Source organism: Neophocaena asiaeorientalis, unplaced genomic scaffold (assembly GCF_003031525.2).
Source record: "Neophocaena asiaeorientalis asiaeorientalis breed wild unplaced genomic scaffold, Neophocaena_asiaeorientalis_V1.1 scaffold280, whole genome shotgun sequence".
Lineage (NCBI taxonomy): Eukaryota > Metazoa > Chordata > Mammalia > Artiodactyla > Phocoenidae > Neophocaena > Neophocaena asiaeorientalis.
In genome coordinates this window covers 6,864,170-6,876,824 of record NW_020185321.1, presented here as the reverse complement: position 1 = coordinate 6,876,824, position 12,655 = coordinate 6,864,170, and the positions used below count along the sequence as shown (strand labels likewise).

The 12,655-nt window shown below is 41.7% G+C and overlaps 2 pseudogenes; one reads left to right on the top strand and one right to left on the bottom strand.

Moving 5' to 3' along the window:
* Positions 1-6,339: 6,339 nt before the first annotated feature.
* Positions 6,340-6,816, bottom strand: LOC112392399 (eukaryotic translation initiation factor 1 pseudogene; annotated as a pseudogene).
* Positions 6,817-10,484: 3,668 nt separating this feature from the next.
* Positions 10,485-11,566, top strand: LOC112392315 (60S acidic ribosomal protein P1 pseudogene; annotated as a pseudogene).
* The last annotated feature ends 1,089 nt before the right edge of the window (positions 11,567-12,655 follow it).

Below are 12,655 nucleotides of genomic sequence, written 5' to 3'. Positions count from 1 at the left end.
CTTGCTGTGATTGCTATGATTTACTAAAGTTTTGTTGAGGATTTTTGCATCTATATTCATGAAGGATACTGGTCTATAGTTTTATTCTATTTTTGTCTCATTTGGTATCAGGTTGATGGTGTTCTCATAACGTGAGTTTGGAAATGTTGCTTCCTTTTAATTTCTGGAAGAGGTAGTGTAGAATTGGTGTTAATTATTCTTTGAATGGTAGAATATTCTGGTGAAACCATTTGGGCCTTGCAATGGACTGAATGTGTCTCCTTAAAATGTGATGACATCCTAACCCCCAATGTGATGGTATTAGGAGGTGGGGCCTCTCAAGAGATAATTAGGTCATGAGGGTGAAGCCCTTCTGAATGAGATTAGTACCCTTATAAAAGTGACCCCAGAGAGTTGCCTCACCCTCTCCTGCCATGTGAGGAGGATACAACAAGAAGATGACAGTTTTCAATCTGGAAGATGTTTCTCACCAAAACTAACTGTGCTAGCACCCTAATGTCAGACTTCCAGCCTCCAAACCTGTGAGAAATAAATTTGTTTACAAGCTACCCAGTCTGTGGTACCATGTTATAGCAGCCCAAGCTGAATAAGACAAGTTTGTACTAGAAGTGGGTACTAATGTAAAAGACATGGAAGTGGCTTTGGAACTGAATAGTGAGTGGATAAAGGCTGAAAAGAGTTTTGACGGGCATGCAAAAAATAACGGATGTTAAGGGTGATTCTGGTGAAATCTCAGAAAAGAGGAGAGCTGAAGAGAAAACCTCAGTCATAGGAAATAATCATGAACAAAATGTTAGTAGAAATATGGACAGTAAAGACCATTCTGCCGCAGTCTTAGATGGAAATGAGGAACTTATTATTGGAAACTGGAGGAAAGGTCATTCTTTTTATAGTGGCAAAGAACAGGGCTAAATTGTGTTTGTGTTCTCGTATTTTGTGGAAAGTAGATCTTCTGAGAAATGAAATTTAATGTGTGGCTTTGCTCCTCCTGGCTGATTATAATGAAGTGCAAGAAGAGAGAAATGACTTAAAGATGGAGTTTTTGAAGCAGAATGTAAAGATTTGGAAAATTCTTAGCTGAGTAAATAGTGTTAAAGTGAGGGCATAGATTGGGAAAGAATAGCATCCTATAAGTTGGTTGGGAGACATGTGGGATGAAGCTGGGGACACTGAGCTCCTGAGTTTAGAGTCTGCTTTACTAATGGAAGTGGCATCCCCACCCACAGTGGCAGTGGCATTTCCACCTCCATTTGAGGGGATTAACCCCGCATTGCCTGAAGAAACCATGACCTCCCCTGAGGCAGTGGCCATGCAAGATGATGCTGATGGGCCTATCACTAGACTCAAATCCCCGCAGACTCCTAAAGGTGAAGTACAAAGTGTGACCCAGGAGGAGGTGTGCTACAGTCAAAAAGAATTACTTGAGTTTTCTAATTTTTACAGGCAAATCTAGGGAACAAGCATGGGAATGGATACTAAGGATGTGGAATAACGGTGGAAGGAACATGATTGGAAATTTGGTGACAGTGAAATGTGGGAAAGAGATGTGTGGATAGACCTCTCTGGGCAAAACATTTGAAGGTATTTGTGCCCTGTATAAATACCTACTAAAGGGTGACGTCAGCAGAGAGGACTTTAATAATCAAGTGGATAGGATGGCCTGTTCTGTGGATAACAGTTTCTTTTCCCAGCTACCCCCATTATCATCCAGTGGGCTTAGGAACATAGTGGTGGCAGGGATGGACATTATGCATGGGCTCAGAAACATGGACTTCCACCCACCAGGGCCCACCTGAGTGTGGCCACTGCTGGGTGCTCATTCTGCCAGTAGAGACAAGCACTGAATGCCTAATATAGCAGCATTCCCTGAGAGGTGTTCAACCAGCTACCTGGTGGCAGGTTGAGTACATTGTATCACTTACATTGTGGAAGGGGCAGCGCTTTGTCCTTACTAGAATAGAGACTTACTCTGGATACAGATTTGCCATCCCTGCACGCAGTGCTTCTGCCAAAACTGCCATCCCTGGACTTATATACATACAGTGCCTTATCCACTGTCACGGTATTCCACACAGCATCACCTCTGATCAAGGAACTCCTTTCACAGTAAAATAACTGCAGCAATGGGTCCATGCTCATGCAATTCACTGGTCTTAACGTGTTCTCCACCATCCTGAAGCAGCTCGCTTGATAGAATGGTGGCATGGCCTTTTGAAGACTCAGTTATAGATCCAGCTAGTGGCAGTACCTTGCAGGCTGAGTCTGGGTTCTCCAGAAGGCTGTATATGCTCTGAATCAGAATCCAATATGTGATGGTTTCTCTAGTAGCCAGGATTCATGGATACAGGAGTCGGGGAATAGTGTGAGATAACAAAATTCAGTTGCCCTTTGAACAGCCCAGGGTTTAGGGGTGCCGATACCCCGTGCCGTCAGAAATCTTCATACTGCTTTATAGTCGGCCCTCTGTATTTGTTTCTGCATCCGTGGATTCAACCAACCTTGGATTGTGTAGTACTGTGGTATTTATTGAAAAAAATCCATGTATAAGTGGACCCTCACAGTTCAAACCCATTCAAGGGTCAACTGTATATATGTTGGTCTCTGACTCTAGTTCCTGGCCCAGAGCTCCTAAAACTCTGGTAATTTCCTAAGTGATAAGAACACTAGGGGCATCTCTTACTCTAATATTTTGTCCTTGACCTGGCTCCTGACAAAGGACTGTTGAAACCCTTGTAATTTCCTAGGTGATAGGAGTATCTTCTGTTCTAATGAGGCAACTCTGGGTGGGCTCCTTGATGATCCTTGGATGAGGGCTGGTCTCCAGAAAGACTAAGGAGGCATGATTAGAACGTTGGAATTTTCAACCCTGCTCACCTTTCTCTTGAGAAGGGAGAAGAGCTGGAAATGGGGTTAATGATCCATCATGCCTCCATGATGAAACCTCCATAAAAATCCCCAAAATACAGGGTTCAAAGAACTTCCAGGTTGGTGGCCACATCCACACTGGGAGGGTGACGCCCAAATTCCACAAGGACAGAGCTCCTGTGCTTGGGACCTCCCATACCTTACCCTGTGTTTCTCTTCATCTGGCCGTTCATCTGTATCCTTTTATCACATCCTTCAGTAAACTGGTAAATGTAAGTGTTTTCTTGAGTTCCATGAGCTGCTCTAGCAAATTACTTGAACCTGAGGAGGGGGTCGTGGGAACCTTGAATTTGTAGCCAAATCAGACAGAAGTTGTAACATGGGGACCTACTACTTGCAGTTGGCATCTGAAGTGGTGAGCAGCCTTGTGGGACTGAGCCCTTAACCTGTGTGTCTGACACTAAATTGTAGGACACCCAGCTGACCCCCCCACCCCGCCATGCACCGCGGCCCCACCCCCGACGTTTGGTGACCAGAAGTGTCAGAAGTGAAGTGTTCTGTGTGAATAGTAAAGAAGACGCCCAAGGGAAGAAACACAGGGAAGAACTGTGGGTTTTCCTTTACAGGTGGAAATGGTAGTGGTAAAACTATTACCCCTAGTGATCCACTATCAAAATTTTTGCTTCCCATTCCCATGACTTTATGCCCTTCTGGGTTAGAGGTTTTAGTTCCAGGAGGAAGACTGCTTCCAGCAGGTGGCACAATAATGATTCCAGTGAACTGGAAGTTCAGACTGCCACCTGGCCACCTTGGTCTCATACCTCTGAATCAACGGGCAAAGGAGAGTTACGGTGTTGGCCAGGATGATCGATCCTGACTCCTGAGGGGAAATTGGACTACTATCCCACGATGGAGGTAAGGAAGAATACATCTGGAATACAAGAGATCACTTAGGGCATCTCTTATCACCATGGCCCTGTGACTAAGGTCAGTGGAAAACAACAACCCAATCCAGGCAGGACTACCAATGATCCAGACCCTGCAGGAATGAAAATTTGTGTCACTCCACCAGGTAAAGAAGCATGATCATGTGACTAGTTACAGAAATGAGGACTGTAATTGTCATGAGTATTCCTCCTTGTTTTGTCATGAACCTGTGTGTTTATGCTTATATTCTTTTCTTTCTTAATCCCATACCTTGTAACTTTACATCATAGTATTCAAGTATTGACTTTATATCATAGTATTTAATGTTAATTTTACATCATCATATTTAAATTACAGGGTACCTAGAAGAAGTGTAAAGATCACCCAAGGACTTTGCATCCTCTTCTGGGAAAAATTTACTGAGTTTTCGGTTGTACCCAGAATAGCTGTATCATGTTAGGTGAAATTATGACCTTGTTATTGTTTTTATTTGGAGATTAAGTATGGTTTAAGGAGAGCAGTATGAGTGCCAATTTGACAGTGTGCATTTGTAATAGTTAAATTTATGTGTCAGCTTGGCTGGATCAGAGGCTGCCCAGATACCTAGCTAAACATTATTTCTGGGTGTGTCTGTTAGGATGTTTCCGAATGAGATCAGCATCTGAATCAGTGAGTTTGGTAAAGTGAGTTTGCCCTCTTCTATGTGGGTGGGCATTATTCAATCCGTTGAGGGCCTGAATAGAACAAAAATGCAGAGGAAAGAAGAATTCTCCCCTCCCCTATTTTCTGAGCTGAGACATCTCACCTCATCTTCTGCCCTCAGACTGGGATTTATTTACATCATTGGCTCCTCTCATTCTCAGGCCTTTGGACTGTTGACTGAATTACACCACTGGCTTTTCTGGGTCTCCATTTTGCAGATGGCAGATCGTGGGATTTCTCAGCCTCCATAATCATATAAGCCAATTCCTTAAAACAAATCTCCTTTGATATCATATTGGTACTGGTTCTCTGAAGAACCCTAATACAGGCCTGGAGATTTCTTCTTCTGAAGTTGGTAAATTATGGATTTAATTAATAGTTATCAGACTATTCATCTTGGATGAGTTTTCATAGTTTAAAATCCATGTCAGATAATTCCAATATCTGTGTTAACTTCCTGTTGATATCTGTTGATTATGTTTTGTCATCCACTTTGAGATTTTCCCTAGTTCTTGATATGTGTGTGTGTGTGTGTGTGTGTGTGTGTGTGTGTGTGTGTGTGTAATTATTGTATCCTGGATATTTGGGGGTTTATTTTATGAGTCTCTATTTCACACTTAAATCAAGTTCCTAGTTACTGCAAGGTCAGGGTAGTAGACAGGCTCCATGTACACATAGCATTTGAAGTTGTCCACCAGCTGGGAGGAAGACATAGGCAGGTTATTCCTGGGACAGATTGGCAGTCAGGATTCTGCTCAAAGCTCACAGCCTTAGCAGATTTCCATAGACTGTGTCATGGAGCTGCCTCATTATTGCTGGCACAGGATGGTGACAGTTTCAGCTATCTGGCACATCTTCCACGAATGATAGCATCTGCTTGTATCAAAAAGTACAAAAGGTCTTTATCTTGTATATTGTGATTCTTTTTGGCTAGGAATGGAAAGTGAGAATTTCAATTTTATCGAAATAACAGTAAGATCTCTAAATTAGCATAACCCAATATTGATGGGAACCAAAATTTGTGGTGAGCCACAGAATATCTAGTCTGACTTCCTTCTACCCTTGCTACCTGAATCTATCCATGTATAAAAGTTTATTGGAGAAATAGTACCATGTACTGATCTCTGGTTCAAGTAAATACATTTTACAGGATAGTGCCCCAACATCACATGGTATTCCTCTTAGCTGACAACATAATTGACTCTTTAGTAGTTCTTTCCACCATTGTATAATATCAGTTAATTGAGGAGATGTATACCTAAACCTAGTGAATCCATGGATTTTAGCTCATTGATTCACTTTTTCTGTACAGTAAGTTCCATCTTCAAAATCAGTGTTGAGTGGGATAATATGATGAACAACACATTCAGTTTTGTGCAATTATAAGTGAGATAAGGCAAACCTATTTCAAGAATAAGTGCCCAGTCCACTTCTTTGAAGGCTGTTTTTATGTAGTATAGAATTCTGGTTTGACATTTATAGAGCATGTTGAAGACATCACTTAATTTTCTTTTTTGGTTTTGGTTTGTTTTGTTTTTCTTGGTCCACACCCCATGGCATGTGGAATCTTATTTCCCCTACCCAGGGATCGAACCTGTGCCCCCTGCAGTGGAAGCACAGTCTTAACCACTGGACTGCCAGGGAAGTCCCAGATTACTTAATTGTTATGGCTTTAGTTTTGTTGATTTGGAGAAGTCAGTTCTCAGTCTTACTGTTACTTCTAGGAGTTACACTAGTCCAAGTTAAAAGCAGACCCCAGATGGTTACATTATACAAGCTGTGAGGTTTTTAAACTTGTGACAAGGGCCAGAAGGGAAATTCTACACATTGCAAGGAAATCCTCACTTAAGCTTCAGTGAGCCAAACGCACTTAAAACCCATGAACTGGTCGTCCGTAGCCAGTCCAATCTCTACGAGGAACTGGCATATGTTCTTGCACTTTTCACCCTGTAGCTGAATTACTTCTCTGTATGCTGGAAGCTCAATTACAGTACCATTTCAGGCAAATTGCTTCCTAAATGCCTTCACTAGTTTCTTTTTATCGTAATCAGCGATCCCTTGGACTGTAGTAAGGGTCTTCCTGTCGGTTCTCCGTTGAATTCTTTTATCAATATAATCCTCAGTGCCGGCAGGAAGCAGATCATCTCCCTTACTTGCATCAGCAAAGGGTCGAAAGAGTGGAGGTTCTGGATAGCAGACATACGATACAATTTCTTTTCCTCTGTGGAAACGGCCTACGGAAGGCCGCGGCTGGAGAAAGCGGGCGCGGAGGACCGAGCATCGGGAAGCGAGGGGGCTCGAGGGAGAGGCTGCTGAGTCCATGGCAGCGGCCTAGTGATTCCTTACTACTGTTTTTTTTAACTTATTTTATTTTTGGCTGCGTTGGGTCTTCGTTGCTGCGTGCCGGCTTTCTGTAGTTGCAGTGGGTGGGGGCTACTCTTCGTTGCGGTGTGCGGGCGGAGCATGGGCTCTAGGTGCGCGGGCTTCAGTAGTTGTGGCTCACGGGCTCTAAAGTACAGGCTCAGTAGTTGTGGCACAGGAGCTTAGTTGCTTCACGGCATGTGGGATCTTCCCGGATCAGGGCTTGAACCCGTGTCCCCTGCATTGGCAGGTGGATTCTTAGCCGCTGCACCACCAGGGAAGCCCCATTCACTACTTTTTATAATTTCCTTTCTCTTCGGTTTTTCAACAGAGTTTTCTTTGTATTTATTCTTCTTGGCCTTTTGACAGCTTTTTTGAACTATGGCCTGATGGATTTAGTTTGGGACATTTTTCAGCTAATATTTTTTCAAATATTCTTCTGCCCCTTTTCTCCCTCTGCATCTTCAATTGTGTGTGTTTAAAACCTGTTCATTGTATTTTACTTAGCCCTAAATTATTATCTCCATTTTAAAGTAAGATGATGAAATTGGCCCCCGAAACTAAATTGTCCAAGGGCACATGGTTAGTTATTGTGATAGCTGAGATTCACATCTGAGAAGTCTGACAAAGCCCATTAAAAAAAATTATGATTGAGTATCACCTCTCAATGTCATGCATTTTTTAATGCCTTCCATCTCAGTACTTCATCAGGAATATGATGAATTAACAGATCTGTGGAATATGCCATCACTATTGATGGCATAATATATCACCTTACTGGTGATAATTATTTAATCTTTTATTAGGTATTTACGTTTCTAACTTGTGCTTATTGTACATCATTCTTTGATATACATCCTTGTGCATGTATCACTGGGCATTTTATAACTCTTTCCCAATGACAGTTTCCTAGAAGTTATATTTCTGAATGACTATCAGGTATTTAGTAATTGCTAACAATATGGCAGGCCCTGGGCTAGTGTTTGAAGATTAGCATTAAAAGTGTAGTTGCTATCCTTCAGATCTTTATAATTGAGCAAGAAAAATGTAATCCTTGTAGGAATAAATCTAAAGTAGGGGGTGATAAAGGCCTCTAGACTAAATTAAGATGATATACCTCTGAAGGTACAGATGGAAGACATTCCAGCAAGCTGAAAATTATTTTGAATTCATGGACTCTCTGGAAATGAATGGATTCATGCAGCAAGCTACATGTCTTTTACATTTTGTATTACACTGATGTTAGATGCAAAGTGAAATTATTAGTATAAGATGTTTCAGCAGCTTTTGAAGAACATTATGGCTAGAAGATCAGGAAGATATGAAGAAAAACAGCAATGAGACTTAATCAACACATTCATTACTCAGGAACTTCTAGCCATACTTTTCTACCCAGTAATCCAACATAGTTATACTTAGGAAACATAGATTTGTTCAGATATGTATTTGGAACACGAAGGGGTAAAGAAAAGTCATTCAGCATAAATACACTAGCTCTTATAAGAGTATCTTTAACTTTTCTACGAAATCAAGAAAAAGATATACTATCCTATGACCCTTAATGCCACTTCTTTTTTTATATAATTTATATATTTATTTATTTTTGGCTGCATTGGGTCTTCATTGCTGTGCGCTGGCTTCCTCTAGTTGTGGCGAGTGGAGGCTATTCTTCGTTGTGGTGTGTGGGCTTCTCATTGTGGTGACTTCTCTTGTTGCAGAGCATAGGCTCTAGACACATGGGCTTCAGTAGTTGTGGCACATGGGCTTAGTTGCTCCGCAGCATGTGGGATCTTCCCAGGCCAGGGATCGAACCCGTGTCCCCTGCATTGGCAGGCGGATTCTTAACTACTGCACCACGAGGGAAGTCCCAATGCCACTTCTAAGTATATATTCAAGAGAAATGATTACATTTATCCACAAAATTATATGGGTAAGGATGTTAATAGCAGCTTTGTTTATTTTAACCCAAAAATGTTACCAACCAAAATGCCCTAGCAGGATGCATAAGAAAATTGAACTACAAAACAATATGAAAAAAGAAAGTACTGGTACATTTACATAGATGAGTCTTAAAGGTATCATGCTGAGTGAAAGAAGTCAGTCACAAGAGTATGTACTGTTTGATTTCATTTATGTGAAGTTCAAAAGTAGGTAAAACTAACCAATTGTGATAGAAGTCAGAATATTGGTCACCCAGGTGGTATAGACCGGGAAGGGGCATGACTGAAACTTGTATGTTAGAAAAACCCTGTATCTCAATCTGGGTGGTAGTCACCCTCCTATACACGTAAAATAATCAAGCTGTATACTTAAGATCAGTGTCTTTTACATACTTTATGTGTATTATACTTCAATTTAAATAATCAAGGGGAAGAAGGATGGGGCCATTTAATACTAGACTCGATGTCTCCCTAGTGTAGATTAATGTGTGTGGCTCATGGACACCTGGCCCTTCAACAAAGCCTGCTAATTGATGGTTCTTAATCTCATAGCAGGGTCTGATGATTAGGACTAAAAGAGAAAAAAAGACAAAAATTTATTCATTTTTGGCTGGATACAGTGGGCATGATTTCATCCTTCCCAGTCTGGATACTAAATGAGAGTGATGAGCCATGAGAATCTGAGAGTTGTAATGTAGGCTTAGAAGAATGCATGATCTGTGCAGTTTTCTCACTTCAGATGTGGAAGATCAACCAGGCTCCAGAAACCTTAAAGGAGGTTCTATATGGATGATATGGCCCCTCCTCTGGCCTGGAAGAGCAAGTTTGAACAGTCTAGTCACAAGTGTAGCTCAGCATCCCAGAATGCAGTACTGGTTGAAATCCTGTTGAAGTGCCCACACTTCTGTTTTAATGCAGGAGAACATCTGCTAGGAGTCCATCTGTTTACATCAGGGTTCCCTGGGATTTGCAGAAAGCATAGAGGTCCCTAGACTCCACCTTATCTTCCCAATGTATATATGGGGGGAGGGTGGTTTGGAAGAAAAAAATGGAGGAGAAAAACCTTGACATTTTGTGAACTCCGTGGCAAATCTGGTCTCATTGCCTTATTTTTTCCCTCCTCCCAGATAAGACTTCCCTGGATTCTAGGATTCTTGAGTAGATGAATTCCAAGGAAGACTGTCTAATTCTTGCAATTCTAAACTCATGGGTCATGTAAGTTGGTTTTCAGTGTTAAATTCTGTCATTTTTTAGGTTATGTGAAGACTTTAATTTTTTATTCTGAAACTTCCCCAGTTCCTTCTATTTTTGGAGGAATGCACTCCAGGTCCCTCCTCTGTGCCCCCATTTTCTCAAACCACTGTTCAAATGTGTACTGAAGAAATCAGCATCTCCTAGGTACTCAGTCTTCTGTCTAGACCAGAGGTGAAGCAAAAACAAAGTCCCTTCAGAGAGATACTTGACCATCTCTTGTCAGTTCTGCAATTTGATGATAAAGGATGATTTCATTTGCACATGGGAAAGTTCTGAACTTTTCCATAGACCCATGTCTGTAGATAAAATAGGATTTAGTGTTGATTGGCCTCAGCTGCTACTAAGGTGCTCAGTCCTTCTGAGGAAGCTGCAGGCCGCTTTAGGCTTAGGCCCTCACTTCAACCTGAGGCTAGCACTGCGCCCACCATTCCCTGCTTAGCATTCGCCCACACCATGGCCTCCATCTCAGAGCTCACCTGCATCTACTGGGCCTTCATCCTGCACAACGATGAGGTTACGGTCATGGAGGATAAGATCAATGCCCTAATTATAGCAGTCAGTGTAAATGTTGAACCTTTCTGGCCAGGCTTGTTTGCAAAGGCTCTGGCATTGGGAGCCTCATCTGCAATATAAGGGCTCAGGGACCTGCCCCAGCAGCTGATCCTGCACGAGCAGGAGGTCCTCCCCCCTCCACCACTTCTGCCCCAGCTGAGGAGGAGAAAGTGGAAGCAAAGAAAGAATTTGAGGAGTCTGATGTTGACATGGGCTTTGATCTCTTTGACTAAACCTCTTTTGTTACACGTTCAATAAAAAGCTGAACTCTAAAACAAAACAAAACAAAAAAAGAATGTGGTGAAATCCCAGGCTTTGTGAGGCCTTTAGGGGTGGGCAAGGAAATGATTTAGAGCCTGCTTACAGATCCATGCTGGGAATTCCTGAGAGGTGAAAACCTATAGTAGGGTCCATTTTGTATCTGAAGAGCATGTACTGATTTCAGGTGATATATGTGTGACTCTAGATTAACCTGTAACAGTATTCTCTGGCTCAGAAATGAGAAAATTGTCTGGGGGGGATGGGAGACGGAGTAGCAAGTAATAAGATACGATAGATAGGATGCTCTAAAATGGCTCCCACTGATCCCTCTTCCAGGTATTCACATCCTTTGCTTTAGTGTGGGTTAGATTTAGTGACTTGCTTCTAATGAATAAAATACGGCAAAAGTGATGGGAGCTCACTGTTGAGATTAGGTTATAAAAGTCTGTAACTTTGTCTTGCTCACAACACTCTGGTTCTTCTTGCTTTCTCTGATGAAGCAAGTTTCCACGCTGTGATCTAAGGATGATCTCTGGCCAACAGCCAGTGAGGAACCAAGGCTCACACTCCGAATTCTGTCAGCAACTATATGAGTGAGTTTTGAAGCAGATCCTTCCCCATTTGAGCCTTGAGATGACTGCTGCCCCAGCTGACACCTTGACTGCAGTCTGAGAGGGAGAGGACCAAGTTCAGCTGCAAACAGATTTCTGTCCCAAACTGATTTCTTATTCCTATGAAAGTAAACTTTAAAACTCTTTCTTGAAGCTTTCAGTATTTTATCTTTTTATTTCTCTTTGGAAATTTTGCTAAAATATGCCTAGATGTAGGAATTTTTTTTTTTTTCTCGGTACGCGGGCCTCTCACTGTTGTGGCCTCTCCCATTGCGGATCACAGGCTCCGGACGGGCAGGCTCAGCAGCCATGGCTCACGGGCCCAGCTGCTCCGCGGCATGTGGGATCCTCCCGGACCGGGACACGAACCTGTGTCCCTTGCACTGGCAGGCGGATTCTCAACCACTGCGCCACCAGGGAAGCCTGGTAATTATTTTTTACTTAATTTTTTCGTAGATGTCACGTTTAGGACCACAGTTATTTTATGTACCATTGAAAAGGAAAGAAAACATTGAATTAAACTATGACATGTCTCTGATATAAAGATGCATTTCAGTTTCATAGATGTTAAAATGAAAAATATGTCAGAATAATTATTAAATAGAATTTTATTAACTTGGTAGGCCTCTCTCAAATTAAGGACTTACATCCTTCTTTATTTTGAGGTAATTTTCATTGATTACTACTATCTCTCCTCAATTAGCTCTATTGTCTTCTGGGACTTACATTAAATGGTTGGAGGAAAATCAGTTTCTATCTTTTATGTCGTTTTGTTCCATACATTGCATCTCTTTGTTACCTTTGGTTTCTTCTGGGCTGTATAGCAATTTAATCCCTGGCTTCCTAGTTCACAATTCAGCTGTGTGCATTCTGCTTTTCAGCCCATTTATTGAAAGTTTTTTTTTTTAACTTTTAAACTTTGAAATAATTATAGATACACAGGGAGTTGCAAGATCGTGCAGAGATAGTCCTGATTATACTTCACGCAGTTTTTAACCAATGGTTACATCTTACATAATTACAGTACAGTATCAAAGCCCAGAATTAGACATTGGTACAATGTGTTTATATAGTTATGTCATTTCATCATGTGCATAGATTCATGTAATCACCACTGCAATCAACATACAGAACTATTCCACCCCCACAAAGATGTTTCTGTACCCCTTTATAAATCACACC